This window comes from Vicia villosa, linkage group LG1, assembly GCF_029867415.1.
Source record: "Vicia villosa cultivar HV-30 ecotype Madison, WI linkage group LG1, Vvil1.0, whole genome shotgun sequence".
NCBI lineage: Eukaryota > Viridiplantae > Streptophyta > Magnoliopsida > Fabales > Fabaceae > Vicia > Vicia villosa.
In genome coordinates, this window is record NC_081180.1 from 215,577,563 (window position 1) to 215,590,845 (window position 13,283).

Consider the following 13,283-nt stretch of genomic DNA (forward strand, 5'->3'; position numbering starts at 1 on the left):
ATAACCAATCCCATCCAAAACCCAAGTCTTATTAAAAATAATATTGGCCCAACTTCATCTGCCCTTAACCCCAAACCTTTCAAATTCAAGAGTAAAACCCTGCAAACAAAAACATCCCATAGTAACCAGAAACAAAACCACTTAAACTGTAACCTGAACATTGAGACCGTGCAACCTGATAACCAACTACGTATCATCAACAACAATCTTTTTGAACCCCATCCAAACCCCTACAACCAAGCCAATGAAGAAGATCAAGCAGATAAGAAAAGAAGAAGAGATGGTGAGGAAGAGAAAGCAGCAAAGAGTGATGCAAAGAGTCAGCATTTTTTATCGGCAAGTCCTGGCAGCCAGGACTGCCGGGAATTATGAAAATATTAAGTTGGAATTGTCGTGGGCTGAGCAACCCCAGAGCAATTCCGAACTTACGAAAGTTGGCTCAACGATACAAACCAGATATTTTGTTCTTATCGGAAACATTATCTTAAGCTCGTAAGATGGAGACAATTCGTGTTTCGTTGAAGTTCGAAGCTTGTTTCACTGTGGATGTAGAAGGTAGGAGTGGTGGTTTAGCGGTTATGTGGAGGGACACTAAAAGTTGCAGTGTTGTGAACTTTACAAGGAATTATGTTAACATGGAGATTCGAGATGAAACTAAAGGAATGTGGAGACTCACGTGCTACTACGGATACCCTGAGAGGGGCAGAAGGCGACAAGCGTGGGAGTTACTACGAAACTTACGGTTAATGTCGGATGCGCCTTGGTGTATCATTGGTGATTTCAACGATCTTCTGACTCAACAAGACAAGCGAGGTATCTACCCTCACCCAAATTGGTTGTGTGCTGGTTTTCAACAAGCTGTTAGTGACTGTGAGCTCACTGACATTCCACTTGAAGGACATCAATTCACTTGGGCTAAAAGTCGTGGTACGGACCATGCTTTGGAGGATAAATTAGACCGTGCTTTATCGACCTCGACATGGATGGAGTTATTTCCGAATAGCAAGCTTGTTAATCTTATAGCATCTCACTCTGATCACAGTCCCATAATTCTCTACTGTGATCCTGTCCATCGTAGTGGTAGGAAGTATACGTTCATATTCGAGAATAGTTGGCTGCAAGAAGAGGGTATTATGGAAGTTGTTAACAATGGGTGGCGAAGAGGTGAATCTAATGAGGTGCAGCAACGTCTTTCCTTATGTGCAGAAGAGCTGGGAATGTGGAGCAGAGACAGAAATAGAAAAAATAAAGAAGAGTTACAGAGAAATAAAGAAACAATGGAACAGTGTAGAGATAAGCAGGATCCGGTCTCGACGTCTCGTTTTATCGAGGCTCAAAGTGAGTATAATAAGGCCCTTATTCGAGAGGATACCTACTGGAAGCAAAGAGCTAAAATGCACTGGCTGCGAGACCGTGATCGCAATACGAAATTCTTTCACTTATCCGCAACGATTAGAAGGAATAGACAGCTAATTGACATGTTGGTTCAGGAAAACGGAGATGAAGTCTGGGATCAATTGGGCACGTGTGAAATTGCAAGATCCTATTTTGAGAACATTTATGGAGCTAAGAATGGTGTCTATGATCCAGTTCTTAACAACATTCAGCCGAGGGTTACTAATGAAGAGAATGACAGGCTACTGCTACCTATCACTAAGGCAGAGCTTCATGCAGCAGCTTTTGAGATACATCCAGATAAAGCCCCCGGACCTGACGGATTCAATCCTGCTTTTTTCCATAATTTCTGGGACTTATGTGGAGAGGATATTTGGAAGGCGGCTACGAACTGGTTGGAGAGAGGTTTCTTCCCTCAATCTCTAAATGATACTAATATTTGCCTGATCCCTAAGTGCGTTAAACCACACGACATGAAGGATTTCCGACCAATATCTTTGTGCAACGTGGTTTACAAATTAGTGTCCAAAGTTCTTGCGAACAGAATGAAAGTTTTACTTGGAAAGTGTGTGTCTGAGGAACAATCGGCTTTTGTTGAGGGGCGTTCTATTCTTGATAACGCGATGATTGCTATAGAAATCATTCATGCACTCAAACAGAAGACCAAGGGGAACAAGGCTCACTTGGCTCTTAAGATAGACATTAGTAAGGCGTATGATAGAGTTAACTGGGGTTTTTTGAGAGGTATGCTTGCTAAAATGGGTTTTGCAGAGAAATGGATACATTGGATTATGATGTGTGTTACGTGTTAGAACAAGATTTGTTCTGATCAATATTCTTAGTTTTGATGATAACAAGGATATGAATTTTGTGTGAGATAATGTGGTACTCTAATACATTGCAAATTCCCTTTCAGGAAATATATAATGAGTATGCACAAATCAGCGCTCAGAAGCTTTGTCTCAGAAGGTTCAGCATGCAACATCAGAACATGGTCTGGCAAGACATCAGAAGATGGTCAAGGCAGAATCGGAACATGGGTCTATGGAAGCATCAGAAGAACTTGAGATCAGAAGCAGAAGCACTGAAGCTCTCATGGTATCACGCTCAGAAGCACTTCAAGGTCAGAAGACAAGAAGATGCTATGCACCAAGCTGTTTGACTCTGATGATATTCAAACGTTTTATTCACAAACATCAGATCAGAAGAAAGTACAGGTGGCAGGCTACGCTGACTGACAAAAGGAACGTTGGAAGCTATTAAAGGCAACGTCAGTAGACACAGCGTGAACAAGGCTCGAGGTAGTTGACAAAAGCGTGAAACATTAAATGCAATGCTGTACGGAACACGCAAAGCATTAAATGCTCCCAACGGTCATCTTCTCAAGTGCCTATAAATATGAAGTTCTGATGAGAAGCAAGGTTGACGATTTTGAAAGAATTAATTATGAAAAACTTGCTGAAACGCTGTTCAAACTCAAAGCTCAGAAACTTCATCTTCATCAAAGCTCACTACATTGCTGTTGTAATATATTAGTGAGATTAAGCTTAAACGTTAAGAGAAATATCACTGTTGTGATTATAGCTTTTCAGAAGCATTGTAATACTCTTAGAATTGATTACATTAATTTGTAAGTAACTAGAGTGATCAAGTGTTGATCAGGATACTCTAGGAAGTCTTAGCTTGTGTCTAAGCAGTTGTAATTAGAGTGATCACGTGGTGGTCAGAATACTCTAAGAAATTCTTAGCTTGTGTCTAAGCATTTGTTCCTAGAGTGATCAGGTTGTGATCAGGATACTCTAGAAGACTTAGTCGTGGGCTAAGTGGAAAACCATTGTAATCTGTTGCGATTAGTGGATTAAATCCTCAGGTGAGGTAAATCACTCCGTGGGGGTGGATTGGAGTAGTTTAGTTAACAACGAACCAGGATAAAAATAACTGTGCAAATTGTTTTTATCTTTCAAGTTTTTAAGACTACACTTATTCAAACCCCCCCCCCCTTTCTAAGTGTTTTTCTATCCTTCAATTGGCATCAGAGCGCCGGTTCTAAGGTGCAAGCACTTAACCGTGTTTAGAAAAGATTCAGGAAGAGAAAAACGCTTAAGTAAAAGATGGCTGGTGAATCTCAATCAAATCCAACTGCATCTACATCTGGCTTTGCTGAGCAATACAATGGTAACAATGGTTATACTAGACCACCAGTATTTGATGGTGAAAATTTTGAATACTGGAAAGATAAACTGGAAAGTTACTTTCTTGGTCTGGATGCTGATCTATGGGATCTTCTGCTGGATGGTTACAAACATCCTGTTAAAGCTACTGGTGTAAGGCTCACGAGAAGCGAAATGACTGATGATCAAAAGAAAGATTTCAAGAATCATCATAAATGTAGGACTGTTTTGCTGAATGCTATCTCTCATGCTGAGTATGAGAAGATATCTAACAGGGAAACTGCCCATGATATATATGAGTCATTGAAAATGACCCATGAGGGAAATGCTCAAGTCAAGGAGACTAAAGCTCTTGCTCTAATCCAGAAATATGAAGCCTTCAAGATGGAGGATGATGAAGATATTGAGAAGATGTTCTCAAGATTTCAAACTCTAACTGCTGGATTGAGAGTTCTGGATAAAGGCTACACCAAGGCTGATCATGTAAAGAAGATTATCAGAAGCTTACCCAGAAGATGGGGTCCAATGGTAACAGCATTCAAGATTGCAAAGAATCTGAATGAAGTTTCTTTGGAAGAGCTTATCAGTGCCTTGAGAAGCCATGAAATAGAGCTGGACGCAAACGAGCCTCAGAAGAAAGGTAAGTCTATTGCATTAAAATCTAATGTTAAAAAATGCACTAACGCTTTTCAGGCTAGAGAAGAAGATCCCGAAGAATCAGAATCTGAAGAAGAAGATGAACTGTCCATGATCTCCAGAAGGGTAAACCAACTCTGGAAGAGCAAGCAAAGGAAGTTCAGAGGCTTCAGAAGTTCAAAGAGATTTAAACGTGGAGAATCTTCTAGTGACAGAAGATCTGACAAGAAGAAGGCTGTCTGCTATGAGTGCAATGAGCCTGGACATTACAAGAACGAGTGTCCAAAACTTCAGAAGGAGAATCCCAAGAAGAAGTTTCATAAGAAGAAAGGTCTTATGGCAACATGGGATGATTCTGAATCAGAATCAGAATCAGACTCTGAAGGAGAGCAGGCCAACTTCGCGCTGATGGCTACAGAAGATGATGGATCAGAATCTACATCAGAATCAGATTCTGAAGAGGTATTTTCTGAACTATCTAGAGAAGAGTTAGTTTCCAGTTTAACAGAACTTCTGGAACTCAAGGCTCATCTTAGTATCAAATACAAAAAGCTGAAAAAGCAGTTTGAATTTGAAACTAAGAAGCTGGAATTGGAAAATTCTGAAACAGAAAAATTCATTCCTAGCATGAATCATATTCTGAAAGAATATGACTCGAGCTTCAGAAAGTTCTTATCTAGAAGTATTGGCAGAAGTCATCTTGCTTCTATGATATATGGTGTTTCTGGAAACAGAAGGTTTGGTTTTGGCTATGAGGGTGATACCTCACATAAATTTGAACCTATTGATGATCTGAAGATCACATACAAGCCATTGTATGATCAGTTCAAATATGGCCATGCACATGATATTAGGCTCACTTCACATGCACAGAAGTTTAACACTGTTCACACCAAGAAGCTTGTGACACATCCTAAGAAATATCATGCTGACAAACCTAAAGAATATCATGTTGTTCCTCCTGTTAAATATTTTGCTAAACCTAAGTTCAATCAGAACTTGAGGAGAACTAACAAGAAAGGACCCAAGAAATTGTGGGTACCTAAGGAGAAGATAATTTCTGTTGCAGATATCCTTGGCGGAAAAGAGGACAAAAAGCAAAATGTCATGGTACCTGGACTCTGGGTGCTCGCGACACATGACGGGAAGAAGGTCTACATTCCAAGACCTGGTGCTTAAACCAGGTGGAGAAGTCAAGTTTGGAGGAGATCAGAAGGGCAAAATCATTGGTTCTGGAACCATTAGTCTTGGTAACTCTCCTTCCATAACTAATGTTCTTCTTGTTGAAGGATTAACGCATAACTTGTTGTCCATAAGTCAATTAAGTGACAATGGTTATGATATAATCTTCAATCAAAAGTCTTGCAAGGCTGTAAGTCAGAAGGATGGCTTAATCCCATTTACAGGCAAGAGGAAGAACAACATTTATAAGATTGATCTTTCTGATCTTGAGAAGCAGAAGGTGACTTGTCTTATGTCTGTTTCTGAGGAGCAATGGGTCTGGCACAGAAGATTAGGTCATGCTAGTTTGAGAAAGATTTCTCAGATTAACAAACTAAATCTGGTCAGAGGACTCCCAAATCTGAAATTCAAATCAGATTCTCTTTGTGAAGCATGTCAGAAGGGCAAGTTCTCCACACCTGCATTCAAGTCTAAGAATGTTCTTTCTACCTCAAGGCCATTAGAACTCTTGCACATTGATCTGTTTGGCCCAGTCAAAACAGCATCTGTCAGAGGGAAGAAATATGGATTAGTCATCATTGATGATTATAGCCGCTGGACTTGGGTAAAGTTCTTGAAACACAAGGATGAGTCTCATTCAGTGTTCTTTGAATTCTGCACTCAGATCCAATCTGAGAAAGAGTGTAAAATCATAAAGGTCAGAAGTGATCATGGTGGTGAATTTGAGAACAAATTCTTTGAGGAGTTCTTCAAAGAAAATGGTATTGCCCATGATTTCTCTTGCCCTAGAACTCCACAGCAAAATGGAGTTGTAGAGCGAAAGAATAGGACTCTACAAGAAATGGCCAGAACCATGATCAATGAAACCAATATGGCTAAGCATTTCTGGGCAGAAGCAATAAACACTGCGTGTTATATTCAGAATAGAATCTCTATAAGACCTATTCTAAATAAGACTCCTTATGAATTGTGGAAGAACAGAAAGCCCAACATTTCATATTTCCATCCTTTTGGATGTGTATGTTTTATTCTGAATACTAAAGATCATCTTGGTAAGTTTGATTCTAAAGCTCAAAAGTGTTTCCTTCTTGGATATTCTGAACGCTCTAAAGGCTACAGAGTATACAATACTGAAACATTGATTGTAGAAGAATCAATCAATATCAGGTTTGATGATAAGCTTGGTCTTGAAAAACCAAAGCAGTTTGAGAATTTTGCAGATTTTGATATTGATATATCAGAAGCAGTAGAACCAAGAAGCAATGCTGCAGAAGCTGGCAGTCTCAGAAGCAATGGATCAGAAGATCAAGTTGCTGCATCTTTAGAGAATCTCGGGATTTCTGAAGAGCCAACAATCAGAAGATCACCTAGACTTGATTCAGCTCATTCAGAAGATGTGATTCTTGGGAAGAAAGATGATCCTATCAGAACCAGATCATTTCTTAAAAATGACAATCAGAAGCAGTGATCAGAATCAGAAGGCGTAAAGTCTATTCAAAATTTTTACAGCTGTCATCTATTATCTGATGGTGAACACGTGTATGTACGGTTAGTACAAAGCGTGCAGTTGAAAAGACGTCGACCTAGGTAACTGTGTTAAATTATTTCATTTACCACGTTCTCTCACCTAACGTCACTTATCAATTAATGTAAATTGATTTCTCTTGATTCTGTAACTGTTCATTTTCTAATCGTATTGCATTTCTTCCGTCTCTATATATTCTTTTCAAATCATCTCATATATCTTTTTTCGCTCCGTGTCTCTCTTTCTTCTTGCATACTCACTTTAGAAATCTTCTTAGTCGCTTCTAAAACCCTAACCGAAAACCCAGAATTTGTTCCTCCTAGTTGTTCATTCTGTTTCAATGGCTGCTTCTTCATCTCAAAATGTTGATTCATCTACTCTTCTCCATATTCAAGATGAAGTAAATCAGGAACTCACTCCAGTTGTTGCGTGCTCCATTCCTAAGGATAAATTAGAAGTTCTATGTGAACTCATGGTTGATTTTGATAACATTGAAGAACACGAATTTCATCTCAAAGAAGATATAATTTTTCAAGGATGGACTTCGTTGTTTGCTGAGTTCTGTGGACCAGTCTACGCAGATCTTGTCAAGGAATTCTGGGTACATGCAGTTGTCGCTCCAAAATCCATATTGTCTTTCGTCCATGGAAAGTTTGTGGTAGTAACTGAGAACATCTTAAGGGTGATGTTTGATCTGAAAAACCCTGAAGGAGCTTTTGAAATCGATCAAAGGGTAAATTGGGAAGATGTTTTATCTACTCTCTACCCAGACATAAATGAAACAAAGAGTGTCAAGGACTTGAGAGATCTCTACAAAATCTGGACCAAGATTCTTCTTGGGTGTTTCTATCACAGGAAAGGAACACATGCTTCTGACTTCATCAACAATGAGCAAAAATACATTCTGTACTGCATTGCCACTAAGAAGAAGGTTGATGCTATCTACATTATCTTCAACCATATGTGGAAGGCTGTGAAGGAGTCCAGAAATGCTTTCAGAGAAAAAAGTTGTACCATCATTCCGTTTGGTAGAATTATCTCAAATCTTCTGGTTCATTCCAAGATTGTTGAGAACCTGGAATCTGAAGGTATTATCAAAGACCTTGCTGTCACAACTGGGGTCTGTATGAATGCCTTCACTTTAAAGAAGATGAAAGTTATTAAGGCTATCATTAAGACTCCCCAACCTCTTGCTGGAACAAAAGTCAGAAGAGAACCAGTTCTTGCTGAATTTGAAACCTTCTTCAATGATGAGGTACCAGAAGTCAGAACCAGGTATCTGAAGTCACAAAAAGAGGATAAAAGTCTTAAAGATCAAGAGAAAGGTGCTCCAATTAAAATAAATCGCAAGAAGGAAGAAAGGACCAAAAGAAAGTTTGATCATCCTTCTGGTAATCGAGTGAAAGTTGTTCAGAAAGTTGCTGCTACCACTGAGAAAGAAGTGGTCCCAGAAGAAGTCATTGCAAAGGTTGTTAAGGCTGTTTCTGTTGATTTTGAGAAGAAAAAGAAGGAAGCTGAGAAGAAGAAGAAGAAGTCAAATAACAATGCTGAGATTGTTGAAGTTGTTGAGAAAAAGAAAACCAGAAAAAGGAAAATGATTCTTCAAGAATCGGATGAAGAAAATGTTGTTCAAGAGGCTGTGAATCAACAGGAAGTTCTGGCGAGCGTCAGAAGGAAAGAGATCTCTAGCGGCAAAACAAAAATTATTGAAGAGCCGAAGAGTAAGAAGCAGAAGAAGATTGAGGCTGTGGTCAAAGCTCTTCAGAAAGCACCCAAAGGTATATGTATTTCTGAACCTGATTCTACTCCTGCTGGTAATTCAGAAGATACACCAATAGCGGTTGCCCCTATCCCTGAACCAGAAAAAGCCACATCAGAATCACCTATAACTGTCCATGTTCTTACACCTCCATCTTCTCCTGTAACCATTCCTTTGTCTCCACCCACCATCAATCCTGTTCTGGATATACCACCCCTTCAAACTCTCTTTCCACCTCACTCAAATATCTCCATCTCTCAATCTCCTTCCCATGCAAACTTTGAACCCATTCCTTCTACCTCTCAAAACAACCATAGTGGTTCTGGTCTTCCAACCTCTGCATCACATGAACAGCTGCTCCGTGATTGCAACTACACTCCCAAGCCTCGTCCTGAAGCTGAAGTGGTAGTGTTAGATTCTGATACTGAAGCAGAATCTTCTTTTAGATTGGATAGAGAACCTCAACCTTATTTCATCCCCAATCCTGCCTTTTCAAAAACCAAAATAAAATCCCGCCTTGCCTACTCTATTGGTGTAATTTTTGAAAATGTAAAGAGAAATCTCAGAAGTATCTTTGACACCCTCAGAATTGTTGAAAGTTCTGGCCTGAATGACGTAGCTATGCGGAAATTCTGGAGAATTTTACGCAGAAAATCAGATGCTCTCTTTATGGAACTTCAGGAAGCCTGTGTAGAAGCTGCTCCACGGCCTCGTGGAATTCTGAGAAGCTATGAAGACTTCTGGTTTGCTCGTCTCAGAGGAAGATATACCTTGGAGGAGAAGCCCTTTGTGGATGAATTGGAAGAAGCAAGACTTGCTGCTGCAATGGAAGCTAACCATTGCAGGGAGATTGTTGTCTGGATACCTCAATATCCAGTTCTGCTCGGGGATTTCAAGACCATCTTTGACTTTCTGAGGGAAAACCCTTCTAAGGAAGACCCAAGCTTGGTCATTCCAGAAGTTGTTGACCCACCAGAAGTTGAAGGTCCTTCTGCCCCCAGGAATCTAGCTGCCATTCTTCAGGCACTTGAGAATGGAGATTCTGAGATTCCAGCTGCAGAATATGAAGATGCTTCTATGCAAGAAGCAGATGTAGAAGATCATGTTGCTGAATCAGTTCCTGTTGAGGAAATCCCTGCAAATGATCTATCAATGGAAGCTACAGATCACAATACCATCCCACTGGATAGAAGCTGTGAAGCTTCTTCTGATGAACCTTCCCGTCTTGCAAGGACTCTGGAAGTTCTTCAGAAGAACCAGGATGAGCAAAGCTCAGTCAATGCTGAGTTTAGAGCTTTCATAGAGAAGCAGAATGAGCACAACAATGGGGTTCAAGAGATGCTGGCCAAGATCTTGTCAAGGCTAGGGTCATCTTAGATTGAGTCTTAGTTGTTCTGTTTTTGCTTTTGCTGCATCTGTTTTGTGCATCTTGTTTTCCTTCTCTTCGTGTACTTTTGTACTTGTCTGTTTGAACTTAAATGAAAATCATCTTTTTCTTCCGTGTGTTTCTTTTTGTTTTTATCTGAATCTTTTATGTTTTTGATGATATGACAAAAAGGGGGATAAATATGTGATAAATGATTTGATTTAATCAGTTTGATTTAATCAGTTGCTTTACTAACAGAACTTGCAAAGTTCTATGTTTTTAAGTTGTGTTGTTGCAGGAATTGAAGATTCTCTTTTAAAGAGCAACATAAGAAGCAACAAGATGAATTAAGTTCTTGGATTCTTGAAGCAAGCTGAGTGCTATGAAGCTTCAGAATCAGAAGCAAGAAGGAAGAATGTTCAGATATTCTGATGATAGAATATGATCTGATTCTGAATATCTATTTGCTCTGATACATTCTATATGGCTTATATGGCTCTGATACATATTATATGTTCTGAAACATATTTTATGTTCTGATTCATTCATGCTGACTTCTGTCGTTTAGTTTTTGTTCTGTAACATTTCAGGATGTAGATATGCTCTGATGATGCTCTGGTACATTCAACAATGTTCTGATACAATCTAGCATGAAGCGATGAAAGAAGAAATTCAAGCTCTGAAGCTGTCCGATGGAAGCAAGAATCAGAAGCTGTGAATGTTCTGAAGATCAAAGAAATTCAAGTTCTGAAGCTGTCCGATGGAAGCAAGGATCAGAAGCTGTGAATGTTCTGAAGATCAAAGAAATTCAAGTTCTGAAGCTGTCCGATGGAAGCAGAAGTCAGAAGCTGTGAATGTTCTGAGGATCTAAAGAAATTCAATGTTCTGAAGCTGTCCTATGGAAGCAGAAATCAGAAGTCATGAATGTTCTGAAGATCAAGCACTATGAACGTCTCTACCGAAATAATCAGGGAAGTCTTTTATTATTAAAATTCTTCTAGTATTAATTTCAGGGGGAGATTATTCATCTCAGGGGGAGATTGTTAATCTCAGGGGGAGACATATTCACATGCTTATGCTATAGCTGTGTAATTGTCTTTAGCCGTCTGCTCTTTCTGATCGCAAATTCATATCATTTATATATGTTTTTGTCATCATCAAAAAGGGGGAGATTGTTAGAACAAGATTTGTTCTGATCAATATTCTTAGTTTTGATGATAACAAGGATATGAATTTTGTGTGAGATAATGTGGTACTCTAATACATTGCAAATTCCCTTTCAGGAAATATATAAAGAGTATGCACAAATCAGCGCTCAGAAGCTTTGTCTCAAAAGGTTCAGCATGCAACATCAGAACATGGTCTGGCAAGACATCAGAAGATGGTCAAGGCAGAATCAGAACATGGGTCTATGGAAGCATCAGAAGAACTTGAGATCAGAAGCAGAAGCACTGAAGCTCTCATGGTATCACGCTCAGAAGCACTTCAAGGTCAGAAGACAAGAAGATGCTATGCACCAAGCTGTTTGACTCTGATGATATTCAAACGTTTTATTCACAAACATCAGATCAGAAGAAAGTACAGGTGGCAAGCTACGCTGACTGACAAAAGGAACATTGGAAGCTATTAAAGGCAACGTCAGTAGACACAGCGTGAACAAGGCTCGAGGTAGTTGACAAAAGCGTGAAACATTAAATGCAATGCTGTACGGAACACGCAAAGCATTAAATGCTCCCAACGGTCATCTTCTCAAGTGCCTATAAATATGAAGTTCTGATGAGAAGCAAGGTTGACGATTTTGAAAGAATTAATTCTGAAAAACTTGCTGAAACGCTGTTCAAACTCAAAGCTCAGAAACTTCATCTTCATCAAAGCTCACTACATTGCTGTTGTAATATATTAGTGAGATTAAGCTTAAACGTTAAGAGAAATATCACTGTTGTGATTATAGCTTTTCAGAAGCATTGTAATACTCTTAGAATTGATTACATTAATTTGTAAGTAACTAGAGTGATCAAGTGTTGATCAGGATACTCTAGGAAGTCTTAGCTTGTGTCTAAGCAGTTGTAATTAGAGTGATCACGTGGTGGTCAGAATACTCTAAGAAAGTCTTAGCTTGTGTCTAAGCATTTGTTCCTAGAGTGATCAGGTTGTGATCAGGATACTCTAGAAGACTTAGTCATGGGCTAAGTGGAAAACCATTGTAATCTGTTGTGATTAGTGGATTAAATCCTCAGGTGAGGTAAATCACTCCGTGGGGGTGGACTGGAGTAGTTTAGTTAACAACGAACCAGGATAAAAATAACTGTGCAAATTGTTTTTATCTTTCATGTTTTTAAGACTACACTTATTCAAACCCCCCCTTTCTAAGTCTTTTTCTATCCTTCATTACGTCGGTGCACTACTCTGTTATTATTAATTCAGACCGTGTCGGACCAATTCAACCAGGAAGAGGACTCAGGCAAGGGGACCCACTGTCTCCTGTCGCTACCGCGAAAAATGGATCAGAGTCGCCACTAATATATTTATCCCATAAGGGAAAGGAATATTAGAAAACCTAACTCAGAACAAGAACAGGGTCTTTCGACCAGAGAATAGGGCACGGGAGTCGGTTACGCAAGGGGAAGGTGTTAGCACCCCTCACGCCCATCGTACTCGATGGTATCCACCTATGTTTGTTTCTATCTAAAGGGTGTCTAATGTCTAAAACCTAAATGCGAATGCATGCAAAAGAAATACGGGGAAAAGAAGGAATTACTTACAAGTGTGCTCGCTTAGGCCCCGCGACCCAATGCCTACGTATCCCTTAAAAGGAATCAGAGCGACCGTAGTTCGGCTCCATAATTTCCATTTGTTTTGTGTTTTTTAGTTGAACAGAGGTTAAGGTCACAATCCACGATGCTCGACCTTTGGAGACTTACACGCCTACTTTGGAATGGACTTAACTTGTTCTTAGGTGCCTAACAAGGCAAAAGAAAAGAATCTTGGGTTTGTGTCTTTTATTGTAATTCCACAATGACAAAACCCACTACAAGGCTTCGCATTGCTTCCTTACTTTGTTTTAAGTCTGAGCCTTTTATTAAGCATTTTTTAATGTTTTTGGTTGGGTATTTTTTAAGGGAATTTATCTGTGATTTAGATCATACCAAGAAAAAGCTTTTTTTGAATATTTAGAGAATGCACATCGAGGTCTACACCACAATCGTTTCTCTAAATATTGGTTAAGAAATACAGTTTTTCTTGAATATT